We start from the raw sequence: 22,615 nt of genomic DNA on the forward strand, positions 1-22,615 counted from the left end.
TCGCATAATGATAGACCGGCTTCAATCTCGACTTCAGCACATTCTCGGTCGGCAACCTCTGGACCTAGACTATTTTCAGTTCATATGCACACAGGAGATGGTGTTGTTTAGTGCATTTTCTGATCAGGTTTATCTTCCTGAGAGTATTGTGGATGGTCTCGCAGAACTGTACAGATTAGTAACTGAGGAAAAATCTAATGAAGTCGTGGAAGTGTTAATTCAAGTCACTCATGGGGCAGCTGGACGTCCACGCTTTGATGTGTCGCAAGATTACCTGCTGCATCTACTCCATCAAGGTCTCCCTGTGTCATGCATTGCCAGTCTTCTCGGAGTGTCTAGGCGGACAGTGTACAGACGAATGGCAGATTTAAACATCACAGTTAGAGGTCTATACAGCACTTTATCAGACTCAGAACTTGATAACCTTGTTGGTGAAATCAAAGAAAGCATGCCACATGCAGGTTATCGGCTTGTTAAGGGGAGTTTGCAAGCCAGAGGACATAGGGTTCAGTGGGAGAGAGTTAAGGCCTCAATGCATCGTGTTGACACCATGGGTATCCTTTCCCGTTTGAACATGCTAGGGTGTGTTGTGCGGCGCAAATACTCCGTTCCTGGACCAAAATCACTTGTACACATTGATACCAACCACAAACTGATCCGGTGAGTGAGTGTCTATCTGTCTCTATATCTTTATGTCTGTATCAATCAACTTTTCAATGTAGGTGATTTTGTTGTCTCAAAGAAATGCTTAATTTTAAAATGAGTTGTCTATTGAATACTTAGGTACAATATAGTCATCTTTGGTGGCATTGATGGATTTTCCAGAAAGGTAATAATATCTTATAAAACACAAGTCAACAAGGTCAGCTTGACCAAACATTTTTAACTAATTTATATCCTGCTTTTTTCCGATAGATCATGTACCTAGGTGTCACAAATAACAATCTGTCATCTACAGCCTTGGCCTTCTTCCAGCAGTCCATTGAACATTATGGATTTCCACTGAGGTATTTTAATAACTAAAACAATAGTATTTCCAGCAACATCTATATAGGAAATGCATATATATATATATATATATATATATATATATATATATATATATCTCAAGTGGAAAATTTAAAGTTCGAATGCAGAGGAACACGTGTGTACTGTGTGAGTGCATTTAGTTTCCGGTTAACCCTGCTAATTCTAGCATTAAACAGTATTGAGCTGAAATTTCACATTCTGCAGTTTTCAGTTTTAATTGGGTGTCTAAATAAAACCTCCATGCATGATGTTAAAGGGTTAGTTCACCCACAAATTATCATTTATTCATCATTTACTCACCCTCATATCTTTCCAAACTGTATGACTTACTTTCTTCTGTGGAATATAAACAATGTGTTACCAATAAAACAGTTTCGATTCCCATTTATGGACCAGAAAGTCACTGGGAATTTAAACTGTTTTCTTACTGACATTCTTCAAGATTCTTCTTTTGTATTCCACAGGAGAAAGACAGTCATGCAGGTTTTAGTAAATGATGAAAGAATATCATTTTGGGGTTAACTATCCTGACTATTTTTATATGAAGCTACATAAAAAATAAGGCTTTGACAGGAAATTGATGTAAATGCTGCATGTATTCACTTATATTTATTTTTAGCATGATTACTGTTGATCAATTCTTCTTTAGAGTAAGAGGTGACCATGGTGTAGAGAATGTCGACATAGCACGCCTGATGTTCACCGTACGGGGCACAGGAAGGTCCAGCTTTATTGCTGGAAAGAGTGTCCACAATCAGAGACAGGTAGTTTTTCTCTTCTCTTCAAATGTATTGTTATGGTATTTTTTTTTTTTTGTTGTTGCTTTATATGTTTGTAGGACTTTGGTTGTCTACAGGATGCATTTGGTTTAAAGATCCGTTGCTTTTAAATGGCAGATGTATCAAGTTTCCTTACATTAAATTACAGTGTTAAAAACATAATTCTAATGAGACTAGTAAATGTATAATTGTACATTAATCACTTAAAAAAATAATTATAGTGGGCTCTAAAACCTGTAGTGTTAATTATTTGCCTTTGGTTTCAGTAGAAAAAAGTAATGTATCTACATGAAACTATGTTTGGAATGAGACTAACTTCATTAAAAAAATATATATATACATTGAAAATAATTATTTATAAAATATCACTTTTTCAGGATTGAGAGGCTGTGGCGAGACGTGTGGTGTGCAGTAACCACCATATACTACAGTGTGCTGCACTCACTGGAAGATGATGGGTTCTTTGACCTATCTAACAACATGCATCTTTTTAGTTGCCATTATGTGTTCTTGCCCAGAATACAAGCTAGCCTGGACGCATTTCATGATGGATGGGATAACCACCCAATTCGAACCGAGGGGAACATGACACCCAATCAGCTCTGGGAGGTGGGAAACATTCAGCATGCGGTGGCAGAGCCAGAGATTGAAAACACTGAGGTAATAAAATGTCATCAAACAAATTGCAGCAACATTAGGAAGTGTAAGCTTTCTTTTGTAGAAGATAGAAATTTGACCTTGCTGACCCAGCTAATGTTATTCAAATATTTAGTTAAGCCATGTTATATAACTTGCTGATATAAAGAAATTGAATATTACAATTTATAAATAAAATACTGATTAATCCGTTTTAGGAACTGTACATTCAACACCTTGACTGGGAAGATTGTGGCCTGCCTTATGATTCACAACATGGAGTCATTGTTCCCATGGCTGACCGCCTATTGAGCCCAGAAGAGCTAGCAGGACTTCAGGCAGCCATTGATCCCATGGGACCCTCAACGTCATATGGCACAGATATCTATCTGGCAACCACTCACTACATACAGCACATACTGGGCAAACAGTAAAGAACAGTTTTATTGTTATTCTTTTCAACTTTTTGTCCATGTTGAACTTTCAGTAAACAAAATGAAAAGACTGACTGTATGTAAAAATACAAAAGCTACAGTTACATTATATGAACAGGTTGTATAGCACATATCAAATAGTTCCTGCTTACAAATACTGTATTTAAAAACGCTCACCTCTGCATGGTTGCTGTTATCAGGTAAAGAAATATGGTGTTTAAATAACCCTGCCATTAACAATTTAAGTTCGTGAGATCCTTGTGGGGTCCTATCTGTTGGTGCTGGGAGTAAGTAAAACTGCAGACTAGTATGCTTTGTGGGGGCTACAACAGCTTTTGTCACTGGAGTAGGAAATCTGCATTTGCCGCTGGTTCTTTCTTTTCTAAACATACTAGGAAAGGACCTGTTGAAAGTTTTCAAAGAAAGAGATGCAATATTTTCAGGAATTTAAAAAAATGTGTATTTGTATGCAAACACAATAATATAATTTAAGAAATTATATGTAACCTAGTCATCTCTTGATGAATGCTGGGCCTCAATCCCGGATTTTGCTGCCTCAATCCCGGATTTTGACTGCCAGGCGGATTTAGAGTCAGACCTCGGGATTGGCTCTGACCCTGAACCTGTTCCTGACCAGCTGTTGCCGTTATGAGTGACAGCACGTTTCTTGCTGCACTTTCAATGAGTGCATACTCTGGCTGTTAATAAAAAAGAAAAGAAATTAAATAATAATAATGTGATTATTTCAGGCATGTACTGTAACAACACAATACTGATCTTGCAGTACAATGCACTGACAATACTTTGAACAAATCCAAAATAGAGTTAAAATGGTATTTTGTTATTATTACTTTTAACACATATGGCAAAACATCAATACTGCTTATTAAAGTGCTATATTTCAGGTAAACTTAGGCTGTACTTGGTCGGTCCTCCTCCCATTCACATGGAAAGGGAGATAAGCATTCTGCTTAGCTAAAATACAGAAATTAGCTTGCACTCGGTTCCTGTCTACATATTTTAAATTATGTATATATTTATATATATGTGTGTGTGTGTGTGTGTCTCTTACTTCATATTGCTGCTATACACAATATTGTTACATTTTTGTATTGACACGAAATACTGATACCCCTGCATTATTTAAAATGTTCTCTGCAACAACAATCATCATCATAATAATATAAAAGTATATCATTTTTATATCTGCGTGACCCTAAGTGGATATAAGGGATGGATAGATCCATTTTTATGGAGAAAAATCTCCTTATCTTAAATGTTTTCAGCCATGTTTGTCACTGATTTTGCACTGATCGGTTACAGTAATATCTTTAAATTACTATTTTTTTTATATTCAAGTCGGGATGGCATTGTGAAAACCGCAAAAGGTTAATTATAGAGACAGAAACTCACCTGCTCACCGCTCATTTTCCACAGCTGTAGTAGGCAAAGTCAAGCACGCGTTTCCAAACCAGTCCTTCTCCCGGGAGACTAACTCTAAATTAATCGCATAGCTTAGCGTTACTCCACTGCTCATTTTCACTCAAATTGACCTTTGTATTTGCACATTGCTTTCTGTTTGTTTGCGAGTCGAGTTTTCCTTTGCAAAGCAGATCGCGTTTGTTTGCGAGTCGAGTTTTCCTTTGCAAAGCAGATCGCGTTTGTTTGCGAGTCGGTTTTTCCTTTGCAAAGCAGATTGAGTTTGTTTGCAAAATGCTGCATTTGTTTGTTTAATTATGGCACAAAATTAACTCCATATTTTTCATTTTGCACATCTCCATATGGCTGTCACCTATCTCTGATCACAGCACGTGCAGATGGATCCATGCACCCACGACTACGCTTGTCAGTGTGTCAGATCATATTCTGGACAATCAATTAATCCCAAGATAATACAGAACCTCCAAATCATTCATCCGGGAGCCCAGTGCAAATATATGGAGATCATATGAGTAAAAACAATTTTAAACCTTATCTAAAGCAATAATTCTGATTAGCAGAATACAGGCAGCTGAATGCATGAAAATGTAACACTTGTGACTTTTGTCAACAATATTCCATCATTAATTGATAACCATGCAGGAATTAATGCAGGAAAAATGAATACACAAAAAAAAAAAAATTATAATTCATACATTTTTGAAAACATTTACATTTTACAAATTATTGATTAAATGTCTTTTTTACTTACGTAACTGAAAAGTAAAAAGTAGTCCAAATACTGTACTTTTCTAGTACCATGAATACACATAAATGTACACAACTTTATTATTCTCAACAACAACAAAAAATATATTTTAAATATAACAATTTACAATGAATTTTAAATGTACAATGCATTTTTAAATCATTAATATGTTAATCATATGAGAGGTTTTATTTTTTTTTTTGTCATTGTTTTATTTGAATGACTTTGCCAGAATTTAATAACATCCATAATGTTAGTAGTGTCAGGATTCATTAATTAGTCGTTATTTAAATTAGCCATAGTTAATAGTACTCATTGAGGCTAATAAAATTAAGTAAATATGATTAGCTAACAGTGAACTATACCACAGTCATCAGATCGCTTTTTCATTCTGATTAGTTAATCGTGTTTCCATATTAGTTATAGCAATGACTGAAGTATTAACGTAGTACTACTCCTTTGTCATTAATTAGTTCCTGCATAGTTACCTATCAAGTATGAAAAAGTATTCTAAAGTGTTACAGATTTTGTTAATGATGAAGTCATACTGACTACCACCCCTGGAGTTCGCAAGTTCGAATCCAGGGTGTGCTGAGTGACTCCCGGTTGCTAGGGAGGGAGTCACATGGTGTAACCTCCTCGTGGTCGCTATAATGTAGTTTGTTCTCAGTGAGGTACGTGTGTGTGGATGCCGCAGATAATAGCGTGAAGCCTCCACATGCACTATGTCTCTGCGGTAACGCGCTCAACAAGTCATGTGCTAAGATGTGCGGATTGACGGTCTCAGATGCGTAGGCAACTGAGATTCGTCCTCCACACCCCAGATTGAGGTGAGTCAATACTCAACCACGAGGACTTAGAGCACATTGGGAATTGGGCTTTCCAAATTGGGGAGAAAAAGGGGAGGAAAAAATTATGAAGTCATCACTAATCAGATTTGTCTCTTTGAGGATTGATTATAATTTACTGACCTCTTCATCTACAGTACCTTCATTCCCACCAAAACTTAACTAAAGTTTTCTGTCTTACCCACAGTGCCACTCTGAAAATTGGAAAGACCTGTCTCAATCCTAAAGATGATTGGGTGAAAAGATTGTGGAAGAACACGTTTCCATCTGTGTTTACATGAGGAAGTTTCTGGGTATTCTGTGGTCTGATATGATATTCTGTATTCAGCTGCATTTTGAACATATACTGGGATCCGACTCAAAGTCTGAGACCACACTGAAAATCTGGGTTTTAGCATTTTATTTAAACAAGGAAATTAACGTTTTAGGATTTTTAAAAAAATGATAATAGTTAAAAAGCTAAATTTATGACATAAAATGAAGAAATATTTAGGATTCTTCACTATTTCTAGGTCACTCATCAAAATTAAGCAAATTTGTGATACTGACCAACTTTGCATTGTGCTAAATACTAAGAAATTCTGAAATTAAATTTTGTAGTAACATTAGTATGAGAGCACGCCCTGGTGTGTTTAGAGGTGTTACCACATATGGAGAAAAGGAAATAATATAGATGCCGCATTAATGTATACCTTTTGTAAAATGAATGTTAAAGGTTGAAATCATTGTCTATATGGAGACCAATGGTCCTCAGTATACTCTGTGGGCATGGCTTTGGAGGCACTTATGGCAGTTCTTAGGGGCTGGTTCATACAGTATGCCGCATTCACCAAAAAATCCAAAGCACAAGAACTTGTGGAATTGGAAGGGAATACAGTCAGGTCCATAAATATTGGGACATCGACACAATTCTAATATTTTTGGCTCTATACACCACCACAATGGATTTGAAATGAAACGAACAAGATGTGCTTTAACTGCAGACTTATAATAGATGTCATAAATGTATCGGTTAGCCAACATTTTGGACAATATTTTAACATCTAGCTAGATATTACACTCTATTCTCTTACACTCTAACTATTACACTCGCTTGGATCTTTGTCCTTTTTAAGAATTGGACTGATCCGGGCTTGCATCAATGTTGGCGGAAGCTTTCCATTCTTTAATGATTCTGTATAAACTTCTTGCAAAAGTGGAGCCAGTTCTGTAGCATAATATCTAAAAAAAGGAGCCTTGCCATGTTTTTGCTCCATCATCAGTTTAGGAAACTCTGTTAAATTCTCTGAATTGCCTCAGAGACACTCTGCCTCGACACTTTTAATACAGTCAGGTCCATAAATATTGGGACATCGACACAATTCTAATCTTTTTGGCTCTATACACCACCACAGTGGATTTGAAATTAAACGAACAAGATGTGCTTTAACTGCAGACTTTCAACTTCAATTTGAGGGTATTTACATCCAAATCAGGTGAACAGTGTAGGAATTACAACAGTTTGTATATGTACCTCACACTTTTTAAGGGACCAAAAGTAATGGGACAGATTAACAATCATAACTCAAACTTTCACTTTTTAATACTTGGTTGCAAATCCTTTGCAGTCAATTACAGCCTGAAGTCTGGAACGCATAGACATCACCAGATGCTGGGTTTCATCCCTGGTGATGCTCTGCCAGGCCTCTGCTACAACTGTCTTCAGTTCCTGCTTGTTCTTGGGGCATTTTCCCTTCAGTTTTGTCTTCAGCAAGTGAAATGCATGCTCAGTCGGATTCAGGTCAGGTGATTGACTTGGCCAATGCATAACATTCCACTTCTTTCCCTTAAAAATCTCTTTGGTTGCTTTCGCAGTATGCTTCGGGTCATTGTCCATCTGTACTGTGAAGCGCCGTCCAATGAGTTCTAAAGCATTTGGCTGAATATGACCAGATAATATTGCCCGAAACACTTCAGAATTCATCCTGCTGCTTTTGTCAGCAGTCACATCATCAATAAATACTAGAGAACCAGTTCCATTGGCAGCCATACATGCCCACGCCATGACACTACCACCACCATGCTTCAATGCTTCAAAGATGAGGTGGTATGCTTTGTATCATGAGCAGTTCCTTTCCTTCTCCATACTCTTCTCTTCCCATCACTCTGGTACAAGTTGATCTTTGTCTCATCTGTCCATAGGATGTTGTTCCAGAACTGTGAAGGCTTTTTTAGATGTTGTTTGGCAAACTCTAATCTGGCCTTCCTGTTTTTGAGGCTCACCAATGGTTTACATCTTGTGGTGAACCCTCTGTATTCACTCTGGTTAAGTCTTCTCTTGATTGTTGACTTTGACACACATACACCTACCTCCTGGAGAATGTTCTTGATCTGGCCAACTGTTGTGAAGGGTGTTTTCTTCACCAGGGAAAGAATTCTTCGGTCATCCACCACAGTTGTTTTCTGTGGTCTTTCGGGTCTTTTGGTGTTGCTGAGCTCACCGGTGCGTTCTTTCTTTTTAAGAATGTCCCAAACAGTTGATTTGGCCACACCTAATGTTTTTGCTATCTCTCTGATGGGTTTGTTTAGATTTTTCAGCCTAATGATGGCTTGCTTCACTGACAGTGACAGCTCTTTGGATCTCATATTGAGAGTTGACAGCAACAGATTCCAAATGCAAATAGCACACTTGAAATGAGCTCTGGACCTTTTATCTGCTCCTTGTAAATGGGATAATAAGGGAATAACACACACCTGGCCATGGAACAGCTGAGCAGCCAATTGTCCCATTACTTTTGGTCCCTTAAAAAGTGTGAGGCACATATACAAACTGTTGTAATTCCTACACCGTTCACCTGATTTGGATGTAAATACCCTCAAATTAAAGCTGAAAGTCTGCAGTTAAAGCACATCTTGTTCGTTTAATTTCAAATCCATTGTGGTGGTGTATAGAGCCAAAAAGATTAGAATTGTGTCGATGTCCCAATATTTATGGACCTGACTGTATTAAAAGTGTCGAGGCAGAGTGTCTCTGAGGCAATTCAGAGAATTTCCTAAACTGATGATGGAGCAAAAACATGGCAAGGCTCCTTTTTTTTAGATATTATGCTACAGAACTGGCTCCACTTTTGCAAGAAGTTTATACAGAATCATTAAAGAATGGAAAGCTTCCGCCAACATTGATGCAAGCCCGGATCAGTCCGATTCTTAAAAAGGACAAAGATCCAAGCGAGTGTAATAGTTAGAGTGTAAGAGAATAGAGTGTAATATCTAGCTAGATGTTAAAATATTGTCCAAAATGTTGGCTAACCGATAAATTTATGACATCTCTTATACATATAGATCAGGTGGGGTTCATTCGAGGCTGTAACTCTTCTCATATTATTAGGCATTTAAATTATGTCATGTGGGCAGTAGTGAACGATAAGACTCCGGTCTCTGCCATCTCACTTGATGCCAAAAAGATGTTTGATATGGTAGAATGGGATTATCTTTTTTAGATTTTGTACAGATTTTGTACATTGTACAGGTTCTGGAATATTTGTATTGGGTGGAATAAGTTATTTTATAGACAACCTGTAGTGGCGGTTCAAACTATGAAGTTTAGATAATTTTACTCTGATAAGGGCACACGGCAGGGTTTCCCTCTTTTCCCCTTATTGTTCTGTCTTGCCCTGGAACCGCTAGCAGCCTGTAACGAACCCCGCTCCTTCGGTTCGCCCCGCTCCCTCGAGCTCTCACGCTCGTTTTGCTCCCTCGAGCTCACACGCTCGTTCTGCTTCCTCGAGCTCACATGCTCGTTCCCAATCTCCCCCCTCGGGCTCACATGCCCGCTCCCAATCGCCAGAGTATTGAATACACCTGCACTCGTCTCAATCACCCCTTCATTGTATACACCTGCACTCGTCCCATCACCTAGTTATTCGTTTCACCTGCACCGCTCGTTTGTTCCCCTATATTTATCACGACCCTTTCGTCTCACTGGTGTTGGTTATTGTTTAGTTACCCCTTCGCTTTGCCAGCTCTAATGTTCCCCTAGCTCCCCTGTTTATTCTACCTGTTAGTATTACTCGCTATTCTGATTCTGATTACCGGGCTTCGACCTTACGCTTTCCTCGACCACTCTATTTGTAGATTTGCCCCTTTGCCTTATCCTGATTCCCGGCTTCGACCTTACGCTCCCCTTGACTACTCTTCTTCTGGATTTTCCCTATTGTACTTTTGCCTGCTCTTAATAAAAGCAGTTTTCATCTACATTGTGACTGTCTCTTCTTGTGCGGGTTACAGAATAACCAACCTTACAGAAGACAGTCACAATGGAAGCCGCCGAGGATTTCTGCAGCTCGCTAGAGCGGATATGCACGGCGCTTTCTACCCAGGGATCTACCGTTGGCAAACACGACCAAGCACTCACGGCTCAGGGACAGCAAATACAAGAAATTCTGCAAACGGTACGTGCTATTTCCGATCAGATTTTTCCTGTGCCACCTGTGTCTGTCCCTGTGTCCGTTGATGTTCCCACTGTGTTTCCCAGCGCTGCGAGCTTTCAAACCCCCGAGCAGTTTGACGGTTCGTCAGATGCTTGTCAGGGGTTTTTGATGCAATGCACTGTATATATGACTTATCACGCCCTTTTGCACACTGACTGTGAGAAAGTGCATTTTGTTATCTCCCTGCTCTCGGGCAAAGCACGGCAATGGGCTACCGCATTGTGGACCGCCAATAGCCCCCTTTTATTGTCGTATGATCAATTTTGTCACCAGATTGCTGTGGTTTTTAATCACCCGGCAGCTGGCAGAGATATAGGCAGCTGCCTCGTGTTTTCAAAACAGGCGTCACGCACAGCCGCTGCCTATGCACTCGATTTCCGCACCCTTGCCGCGGGTAGCGGGTGGAGCGACCCTGCCTTGTTGACTGTGTACCGCCTGGGGTTGAATGACCGGCTCCAAATGGAATTAGCATGCCGAGGAGAATCGCTGTCACTGGAGGACTACATTCAGCTCTCCATCACTGTGGACAACCTGCTTTGGGACCATGCTTATCGGAGCCCCTCTGTCGCCCACGAGCCTTCTACGGTTCTCAACCCGCACAAACCCATGACTCCCAAGCGCTCTTCCACAGCTGAGCCCATGCAACTTGGTCGCGCTCCACTAACCCAAGCAGAACGAACCAGACGGTTGACACTGAACCTCTGCCTGTACTGCAGCACCCCGGGTCACCGCATTGACTCCTGCCCAGCCGGTCCTCGGCATTCCCTCTCCAGAAGCCAGGTGAGAACATCTGTCTTTCTCAACGTTACCCAGAAACAAGTCTGCCTCCCAGTAATGTTGAGTTTTAACGATGTCTCCTTTTCTACCCCAGCCCTAGTGGATTCCGGGGCAGTGGGAAATTTTTTAGACGATGGCTTGGTCCAGAAGCTATCCATCCCACTCAGTCCGGTCGTGCCCCCCCTCAGAGTTAACTCTCTGGATGGGGCACCCCTCGGATCGGGCCTCATTTCCTTCCGGACTATGCCATTGTCCCTCCAAGTGGGCTTATTTCACACGGAGCTAATCCAATTTTTTTATAGTACACTCACCCAGAGACCCTGTAGTTTTAGGCCACCCGTGTTTGGCGCTTCATGACCCCCACATTTCCTGGCGCACAGGGGAGCTGTTTCGCTGTACCGACCACTGCCTATCACACTGCATTTCCCTTCCTGTGTCCTCCACCTCCGTAGAGAGCCCCGAAGTAAAGTCCTCTGTCACCATCCCTCCTGAATACTCTTCTTTTGCTGACGTGTTCGAGAAGACCCAGGTTAGTCTTCTCACCCACCGTAGCGTGGACTGCGCCATCGAGCTCCTTCTGGGGTCCCCACTCCCCAAGAGCCGAGTCTACCCCCTAACATTACCCGAAACTAAAGCCATGGAAGACTACATTGACGAGGCACTCAAACTAGGCATCATCCGGCCGTCCACCTCCCCGGTGGTGTCCGGCTTCTTTTTCGTGGGCAAAAAGGACGGCGGGCTTCGCCCCTGCATCAATTACCGGTCCCTAAACAAGGCCACCGTGAAGTTCGCCTACCCCCTACCTCTCATCCAACCGTCCCTCGAACAGGTCAGCAAGGCGAAGGTATTCACCAAACTCAATCTCAGGAGTGCGTACAACCTTGTGCGCATCCGCAAGGGGGACGAATGGAAGATGGCGTTCATCACCACCAGGGGGCACTACGAGTATTTGGTGATGCCGTACGGCCTCGCCAACTCCCCTTCAGTGTTCCAGTCGTTTATGAACGACGTCTTCCGAGACATGCTAGACCTCTTCCTCATCGTCTACATCGACGACCTGTTAATATACTCCGCTACACTCTCTGAACACACCGTCCACGTCTCGAGGGTGTTACAGAGACTACGAGAGCACGACCTATTCGTGAAGGCAGAGAAGTGTGCCTTTCACCGCCCCTCCGTCTCCTTCTTGGGTTACGTCCTGTCAGCAGGAACTATAGAGATGGAGACCGACAAAGTTGCCGCAGTCCTATCTTGGCCCGAACCTAGTACGCTCAAGGAGCTCCAACGGTTCCTGGGTTTCGCCAATTACTACCAGCGTTTCATTAGAGACTTCGGCAAAATCGCCGCACCCTTCACTTCTCTCACACGAGGCAACCCGAAGTTCCTCACCTGGAACACACCCGCCCGACAAGCCTTCCAGGCCCTTAAGGAGGCCTTCACGACCTCCCCAGTCCTGCGGCAGCCCGATCCCACTCTCCCGTTAGGTGGTAGAGGTAGATGCCTCTGAGGTAGGGGTGGGGGCTGTACTCTCCCAACCACACGGGACTCCTGCCAAGTTATACCCGTGTGCGTTCTACTCTCACAAGCTGTCCTCCCCCGAACAGAACTACGACGTCGGGAATAGAGAGCTGCTGGCCATCAAGCTGGCCCTGGAGGAATGGCGCCATTGGCTGGAGGGCTCTAGGTTCCCCTTTGTCGTTTTCACCGACCACAAGAACCTAGAGTACCTCCGCGCCGCCAAGAGGTTAAACCCTTGACAGGCCAGGTGGGCTATGTTCCTCACCCGATTTCACTTTACCGTGACTTTTCGTCCAGGCTCCCAGAACCTCAAGGCAGACGCACTTTCTCGCCTGTTCAGCCATGGCTCGGAACCCCCTGAGTCAGAAACCATTCTCCCCACGTCGTGCGTCGTTGCACCGTTCAGTGGGAACTGACGGAGGCCATCCTGCAGGCTCAAGGCGACGAGCCCGCACCTCCTCAAACCCCCCCCAACAAGGTATATGTCCCCACCATTATTCGCCCTCAACTGATGCAGTGGGTACATACTTCACTTTGTTCTGGCCACCCGGGAATTACCCGGTCTACCGAGCTGCTCGCTAGGAGATATTGGTGGCCCTCACTCAAAGACGACATTCACGACTTTGTCCTCTCATGTCCCGTCTGTGCCCAGTCCAAGACGCCTCGTCACCTTCCTGCAGGTCTCCTCCAGTACCTGACCGACCGTGGTCCCATATTGCTATGGACTTCATCATGGACTTGCCCCCCTCCGACGGCCGGACCGAGATCCTTGTGGTCATAGACCGTTTTTCAAAAATGTGCCGCCTGATTCCTCTGCCCGGGTTGCCCAACGCGACACAACTGGCCGACCTGGTGATCACCCACATCTTCCGTGACTTCGGTATTCCCGAGGAGATCACCTCTGATCAGGGTACCCAATTCACGTCTCGCTTCTGGCGAGCTTTCAGCGACAGGCTGGGTATCCAACTCAACTTCTCCTCGGGATACCACCCCCAAACCAATGGCCAAACCGAGCGTCTCAATCAAGAGATAGGCAGGTACCTGAGGGCCTACTGCGCCCAAAACCAGGGCAGTTGGCACACCTACCTCCCCTGGGCCGAATACGCCCAGAACAGCCTTGTCAGCTCATCGACACACCTCACCCCCTTCCAATGCGTCCTGGGCTACCAACCACCTCTGTTCCCGTGGGAAGCTGACCCCAGCGACGTTCCGGCGGTGGATGCCTGGGCCCAGAGGAGTGCCCAGGTCTGGAGAGCCACCCACAACCGGATACAACGTTCCGTCCAAACCCAGAAGGCTAAGGCAGACCGTCGACGCCGTCCTGCCCCCCTGTTCCATCCGGGTCAAAGGGTTTGGCTCTCCACCCGAGACATCCGTCTCCGGCTCCCGTCAAAAAAACTCAGTCCCAAGTATGTCGGCCCTTTTAAAATTATTTCACGCATTAACCCTGTCACATACAAATTACTTTTACCACCCCGCTACAAAATTTGTTCTGTGTTTCATGTTTCCCTTCTTAAACCAGTGCACTACAGCCCCATGTTTCCACCCACGGCAGCCCAGATACCCCCTCCACCACTCGATGTCGGTGGTCAACCCGCCTATACGACGTCGGGGAGGCGAGTTGCAGCACCTGGTTGACTGGGAGGGCTACGGACCTGAGGAGCAGTCGTGGGTACGGTCGAGAGATGTCCTGGATCCAGCTCTTAAGCTGGACTACCATCGCCAGCATCCGGATTGTCCCGCACCACTTCCCAGAGGTCGCGCTCCTCGCAACCAAGCGCGGCCGTCAGGAGCCGTCCGTAGCAGAGGGGGGAGTACTGTAACGAACCCCGCTCCTTCGATTCGCCCCGCTCCCTCGAGCTCTCACGCTCGTTCTGCTCCCTTGAGCTCACACGCTCGTTCTGCTTCCTCGAGCTCACATGCTCGTTCCCAATCTCCCCCCTCGGGCTCACATGCCCGCTCCCAATCGCCAGAGTATTGAATACACCTGCACTCGTCTCAATCACCCCTTCATTGTATACACCTGCACTTGTCCCATCACCTAGTTATTCGTTTCACCTGCACCGCTCGTTTGTTCCCCTATATTTATCACGACCCTTTCGTCTCACTGGTGTTGGTTATTGTTTAGTTACCCCTTTGCTTTGCCAGCTCTAATGTTCCCCTAGCTCCCCTGTTTATTCTACCTGTTAGTATTACTCGCTATTCTGATTCTGATTACCCGGGCTTCGACCTTACGCTTTCCTCGACCACTCTATTTGTAGATTTGCCCCTTTGCCTTATCCTGATTCCCCGGCTTCGACCTTACGCTCCCCTTGACTACTCTTCTTCTGGATTTTCCCTATTGTACTTTTGCCTGCTCTTAATAAAAGCAGTTTTCATCTACATTGTGACTGTCTCTTCTTGTGCGGGTTACACAGCCACAATAAGAAAGGAGAATAATTTTTCAGGGGTGGTAGCGGGAGGTGTGGCACATAAGCGTTTGCTTTACGTGGATTATATTTTTTTATTAGTCTCCGACCCTGCTAGATCTATGCCTTGCCTCCACAGAATTAAACGTTCCTTTTATAAATTCTCAGGATACAGAGTGAATTGGTCTAAATCTGAAGCTTTGGCTCTGACAGCATACTGCCCGGTAACCGCTTTTCAGCCAGGTGCCTTCCAGTGGCCCAGTTAAATTTGACCCTTTAATAAAAAGGTTTGAGTGATGTGGGTAGATGGGCTTCATTAAACGTATCTATGACTGGGAAGGTTAATGTTATTAAATTGTATTCCAAAATTCAGCTACCTATAAATGTCCCCATCACTTATTTCGAGCAATTTGATAGCAAAGCAAAGCCCTTCATTTGGAATGGTAAACGTTCCAGATTACATTTCAGTAAGTTGCATAGGCCGATTAGCAAAGGTGGGCTAGGCCTAACCAAGATTTTGTTTTATTATGCATTCGGTCTCTGATCTTTGGCTCATTTTGTATTGAACAGGAAGTTCTTGCCCTATTTCACCATTGCAAAGTCTTTCTATCAACTTAACTTCAATCAACTTTGTTTTATTGTTATATGTGTGTATATGTGTTTGAATAATTGGGCCGCCTATCTTGGCCAGGACACTCCTGTAAAATAGTTTTTAATCTCAGTGAGGTTTTTCTCCTGGTTAAATAAAGGTTTAAATAAAAAAATAAATAACCAGAGAAGTTACGTTACGCCCCATTATCTCGCATTTGCACTCTGTATGGGAAAAAAGTGTCCAGAGAGTTTAATTTGGACATTTATAAAATGTAGTCTTGAGCATATGGCTGAACCCAACATTATGTATTAATTAGTGCCCATTCTGTTTGACAGAGTTGATTGTGAGGGAGGTTAATATGCTCGGTGACCTATATGAGAGTGCAGTGTTGAGATCCTTTGAAAATATAGTTCAACATTGAGATTCCCAAGCATATACCCCCCTAAAGCAACAGATATTCAGGGAGTGGTGAATACTGCTTTTGGAAAAGGTCATGAGGCATCAGTGTATTACCCCTTGCAAATTCAGAGTCTGGGGGAGTTTCAGGTTCTCTCAAGAGATTATGGGATAAAGATTTAAACTTGGTATTGGAGGGAGTGTGGGCTAGGAAGTCTACATCTAGAGATGGAAAGGGGCACCTTAAGCAATACGATTTTACATTGATTCTATTGGACCCCCTCTAGATTGTATAGGCTTGGTTTTAAAGACACTCTCACCTCCTAGCGATGCAAGTTAGAAGATGGGGACACAACATATGATTTTTGGTGGTGTGTTAAGATCCAAGAATTTAAGTTGAGGGTTCAGAGTTTTATGTGCTACGTATTGGGCACTCAAATTACATTTTGCCCCAGAATCTGTATTATAGGGGATGGGGCGTTCATTAATATAGGGGATAAATACATAAAGAATTTGGTCCTGGCCAATGTTATGGTCCACAGACAGGTTATTCTTAGGGGATGGAAGTCTGCTGGAGCACCCTCATTTCTAGTGGTGCGCGGAGATAGGCAGGGTAGCGACATTTGAGATGTCGTATAGAAGGCTGGGCAATCTGGTGTTATTTGATAGAAAATGGGGCAGATATTTGGCCTTTTTGGAAGGCTCTCGAGGAGGGGCAGTGGAGAGGGCTCTTTAGTTTTAAGTGTGTGTGTGTGTGTGTGCGTGCGTGCGTGCGTGCATGCATGCGTGCGTGTGTGTGTGTGCGTGTGTGTGTGTGTGTGTGTGCAATTTTATTGTTATATGAAAGTACACTTTTTTTTATTTTATTTTTTATAAAAATGTTTCTAAATACTCATGACCACTGGGTTGCATGTTTGTGTCGGGTGGGGGAAATGTTCATGGGAAGGGTTTAATTTTATATAATTTGATTTTACATTTTCTGATATGTTTATTTAATTTGCTGAATGGTCTCCATAAACATTTTTAATAATATAAAAAAAGAAATATGGTGCTATTGTGAATAAGGTCCATATACAGTGCATGAGTTGTATGAACCATTATATGGTTATTTTCCTGTTCATTTTTGAGCTTGACAGCCCCAGTCCTCATTCACTTTCATAATTTTGAAGACCAGGATGTTCTTCAAACATTTACCTTTTGTGTTCCACAGAGGAAATATAGTCATACAGCTCTGGAAAGACATGAGAGCAGAATAAAAGGAGAATTTCTTTTTCTTTTTTTTTCTGTGGGACAATGTCCTGATGGTGATTTCATAATGCATAAAAATGATGCAAGTTCTTTTTTTTTCTTTTTTCTTTATCCTCAAAGACTTTCCCTCCCTTTTCTTTTTTGTCATAATTTAGAAAATACATCATTGTAAAGCAGTTCAATGGAAAGGAGAAGATGAGAGCCAGTCTGGCGATATAAACAATATTTTAATGATTAACTTAAACACACACGGATGACGGACATATCCGTAAACGATCTGTCTCTCGTCGCACCACCATCCGCAATCGGCCTTTATCCCTCTGTGAGGCTTAATTAGCCTGATAAGGGACCGGGTGTGTATAATCACGACCCGGCCCCGCCCTCCGCCCTGTCACAATCATTTATTCTAACTCCTGGCCTTTAAGATTTAGTGTCTGTGAGTCTTTTTACCTGCAAAGCATAGCAGTGTTTCCTGATGAGTGGTAAACCCAGTTGCCTTTATCTTCACTTGTAATGTAAGTTGTCTGTTTATATAACTTGTATAAATACCTCAAAATCCAAAGAGATTATTGTAGACTTAAAGGAAGACCAAGAAAACAGAACACTCTGCCCTCTACACACTGTATATACACTCACCTAAAGGATTATTAGGAACACCTGTTCAATTTCTCATTAATGCAATTATCTAATCAACCAATCACATGGCAGTTGCTTCAATGCATTTAGGGTTGTGGTCCTGGTCAAGACAATCTCCTGAACTCCAAACTGAATATCAGAATGGGAAAGAAAGGTGATTTAAGCAATTTTGAGCGTGGCATGGTTGTTGGTGCCAGACGGGCCGGTCTGAGTATTTCACAATCTGCTCAGTTACTGGGATTTTCACGCACAACCATTTCTAGGGTTTACAAAGAATGGTGTAAAAAGGGAAAAACATCCAGTATGCGGCAGTCCTGTGGGCGAAAATGCCTTGTTGATGCTAGAGGTCAGAGGAGAATGGGCCGACTGATTCAAGCTGACAGAAGAGCAACTTTGCCTGAAATAACCACTCGTTACAACCGAGGTATGCAGCAAAGCATTTGTGAAGCCACAACAAGCACAACCTTGAGGCGGATGGGCTACAACAGCAGAAGACCCCACCGGGTACCACTCATCTCCACTACAAATAGGAAAAAGAGGCTACAATTTGCAAGAGCTCACCAAAATTGGACAGTTGAAGACTGGAAAAATGTTGCCTGGTCTGATGAGTCTCAATTTCTGTTGAGACATTCAGATGGTAGACTCAGAATTTAGCGTAAACAGAATGAGAACATGGATCCATCATGCCTTGTTACCGCTGTGCAGGCTGGTGGTGGTGGTGTAATGTGTGGGGGATGTTTTCTTGGCACACTTTAGGCCCCTTAGTGCCAATTGGGCATCGTTTAAATGCTATGGCCTACCTGAATATTGTTTCTGACCATGTCCATCCCTTTATGGCCACCATGTACCCATCCTCTGATGGCTACTTCCAGCAGGATAATGCACCATGTCACAAAGCTCGAATCATTTCAAGTTGGTTTCTTGAACATGACAATGAGTTCACTGTACTAAAATGGCCCCCACAGTCACCAGATCTCAACCCAATAGAGCATCTTTGGGATGTGGTGGAACAGGAGCTTCGTGCCCTGGATGTGCATCCCACAAATCTCCATCAACTGCAAGATGCTATCCTATCAATATGGGCCAACATTTCTAAAGAATGCTTTCAGCACCTTGTTGAATCAATGCCACGTAGAATTAAGGCAGTTCTGAAGGCGAAAGGGGGTCAAACACAGTATTAGTATGGTGTTCCTAATAATCCTTTAGGTGAGTGTAGAGAGGAGGGGAAAAGGGCAAAGACTTTCAAGTTCCTGGGAGTATACATAATCACACATAATGAACATCGACGGCACCTCTGTGGAGATCGTCAAGAGCACCAAATTCCTTGGTGTTCACCTGGCGGAGAACCTCACCTGGTCCCTCAACACCAGCTCTATCACCAAGAAAGCCCAGCAGCGTCTCTACTTTCTTCGAAGGCTGAGGAAAGCACATCTCCCACCCCCCATCCTCACTACATTCTATAGAGGGACTATTGAGAGCATCCTGAGCAGCTGCATCACTGCCTGGTTTGGGACTTGCACCGTTTCGGACCGCAAAGCCCTGCAGAGGATAGTGAGGACAGCTGAGAAGATCATTGGGGTCTCTCTTCCCTCCATCAAAGACATTTACAAAAAACACTGTATCCGCAAAGCAACCAGCATTGTGGACGACCCTACACACCCCTCACACAAACTCTTTACCCTCCTGCCATCTGGCAAGCGGTACCGAAGCATTCGGGCCCTCACGGCCAGACTGTGTAACAGCTTCTTCCCCCAAGCCATCAGACTCCTCAATACTCAGAGACTGGTTTGACACACACACACACACACACCGTGTCCTGAGTTGCACTTTAATTACTGTCACTTATAACTGTCTGCTACCTCAATAACTGCTATGTGCATAGAACACTATCTCATAGTATGTTATGTTTACGTTTTTAGAAACTGTTATCTTTTTGCACTACTGTGTAGGCCTACTGGTCGGCACTGCACTGTGTCTATTGTCCTGTTCATTGTCAGACATTTGTTGTACTGTCCCATACTTTGCACATGTTTGCACGTGCACTTTATATAGGTATATATAGGTATTTTATATAGGTATTTTATTTCGTTGTGTTGTCTTATGTGGTCCTGTGTTGGTCCTTTGTTGTTTTTATGTAGCACCATGGTCCTGGAGGAACGTTGTCTCATTTTGCTGTGTACTGTACTAACTGTATATGGATGAAACGACAATAAAAACCACTTGACTTGACTTGACTTGACTTGACTCACACGTGATTTTACCCAACTTGTTCTCAGTCCCCAAGCGTCCAATGTGGGTGGGGTGTAACCAGCCTTCTTTGACAAGAACCCTATAAACCCCTAGTTTGCTTTTAATAAATCGAAGAACTGCTTGTGACATTCTGTGTCTGTGTATTTGTTCCTACCAGTGAATTCATCTCCTGATCGAAGAGTGACTGCAAGAAAGTCAGAATAAGGTGTCCGAATCGTATTTTACTAACAGTCCTGGTGTCAGAAAGTGGGGTATCTCAGGACAGGTAAGATCTTTTTATAATTTATCTGCCTGTCTGTGAGATATCTAATAAACATGGTTATAGAACGATTCCAGTTAAACTCCTTGTAGCTCTATGATGTCAGGATCTGTCTGTGACACAACTGTGGGTGTATCACTAATCGTAGAACAATAAATTCACAAAACCCGCAGTCAGATCTCACGAGAGGTGAGGATCTTTGTTGTTGAAGACTGTTAAAAGGGCCAGTCCTGTGGTTGAAGTGAGGCAGATTCCACTAACAGTCAGTAGGAGTTTCACTGCTGTATTCATTCTTCGTGCTGGAATTAACTTTGATCAAATCAGAGAATTGTTCATACCAAAAACCAAAACGAGAGACATTTGTTGTTTGAACAAAATGGGAAACACGATAAGTAGACCAATACGAGGTGAAAGTTTTGGAACTGAACCGTTTGTCAGTTGGTCGGATGGCCAGAGGGAAAAATGCAATTCGATCCAATTCCACAAGAGGGGGTCATTCAAAGAGATAGATTTAGGCAACAGCAAATCAATGGTGAACAAAGGATGGGGCAACCCAGAATAGAATTATTAAATGAAAAATTATTTGAGGTGACGGAGAAAGAATTCAGCTAGCATGCATGATCTACCGGAAATAAAAATGGAAGAAGCCAAATCCACGAAATTAAGATCACAAGATAAAGGGTAAAATGGTAAGATAATGTTATAACGAACAATTTTACTTGTTATAGCATTAATATTTTGTTGTGTGATTCAGTGTGCTAAAGCATTGGTCAATAGGACCATTGATAACACTTTGAGTGCTAATTATGCTCTGATAAACCTTGAAGATGCTGATAGAAATGGTTATGGGAGGAATTGGGAGGAATATGATGGTAATGAGTAAAGGACAGTATGTAAGGGAAACAGGATGTAATTTTGAATAGCCACCTGAGGCACTTGTCTCTTAGAAACAAAGTGGGCAATATGAGAAATAGGCCTCAGATGGAACAATGTGACATTGATGCTTGCTTATCTGCTTTGTATGTTTTCAGCACTGTCTTGATCATAAAATGTACTTGACAAGAATGTACTTCTGTAAGCAAGAGGAAACAACCCTGCATATAGAGAATTTAGAAAGGTCGAGTTAGGGGGTGTAACCGGCCTTGTTTGACAAGAACCATATAAACCCCTAGCTTGCTTTTAATAAATCGAAGAACTGCTTGTGACATTCTGTGTCCGTGTATTTCTTCGCACCAGTGAATTCATCTCCAGATCAAAGAGTGACTGCGAGGAAGGCTGAATAAAGCGTCCGAATCGTATCTTACGATACTTATAATGTGTTATATCAAAACTTGTGCAGGGTGTGTTACGGTGGACACCGGGTGTCCATGATCGGTGACTAAAATCCTACATTTAGGTTTGTACTTCACATGATTGTAAGACTCTGAACACCCCAAATGAAACGGGTTGCTTCAGCAGTGCAGGATATGTACAGACAGATTAAATAGACAGATAAACAACACATTAAATATTAACCACTGTAAATAAACCTTTTTGTATTGAAAATGCTATAGTGTTTACACATATCTGATTTCAAATTAAATGAAAATCAATCCTAAGTTAAAATGACAAAATTGTACCCCAACGTATAATTAAACAATGGTAAAATTTGAATGCCCATCGCGCCAGTCAGTTGATATCAAAGTAGTTTCTCATTGAAAGAATGCACTTGATGGATGCATTGCAAACTGATGCCAGAGGACACTTTTGGCATCTGTAGATTGGCGTACTAGGCTCCTGCACACATTGCATCTGGTGAAAAAAATCATGAAAGACTATTCTTCTAACGGAAACGGAAAAAGGCCAAATACCACAACTACTCAAAGATCTCTGCCCAAGTACTGTAGAAAGTATAATCTCCTTTACTGCTACTGACTGGAGAGACCTACAGCTTGTGGTGAAAGCTGCCCAGCAGGTTATCGGATCTAAGTTCCCTGACCTGGGAGAGGTCTACACAAGTCAACTGCAAAAGAATGCTAGAAGCAGTGTCAGGGACCCACCCCGGACACTTCCTGTTTGGCCTTCTATCAACTGGCAGGTGGTAAAAGGACTATACACACCTGTACAAACTGACAGAGGAATAGTTTCTTTCCTAGGGCTGTAGCCTCC

This window comes from Xyrauchen texanus, chromosome 1 (assembly GCF_025860055.1).
Source record: "Xyrauchen texanus isolate HMW12.3.18 chromosome 1, RBS_HiC_50CHRs, whole genome shotgun sequence".
Lineage (NCBI taxonomy): Eukaryota > Metazoa > Chordata > Actinopteri > Cypriniformes > Catostomidae > Xyrauchen > Xyrauchen texanus.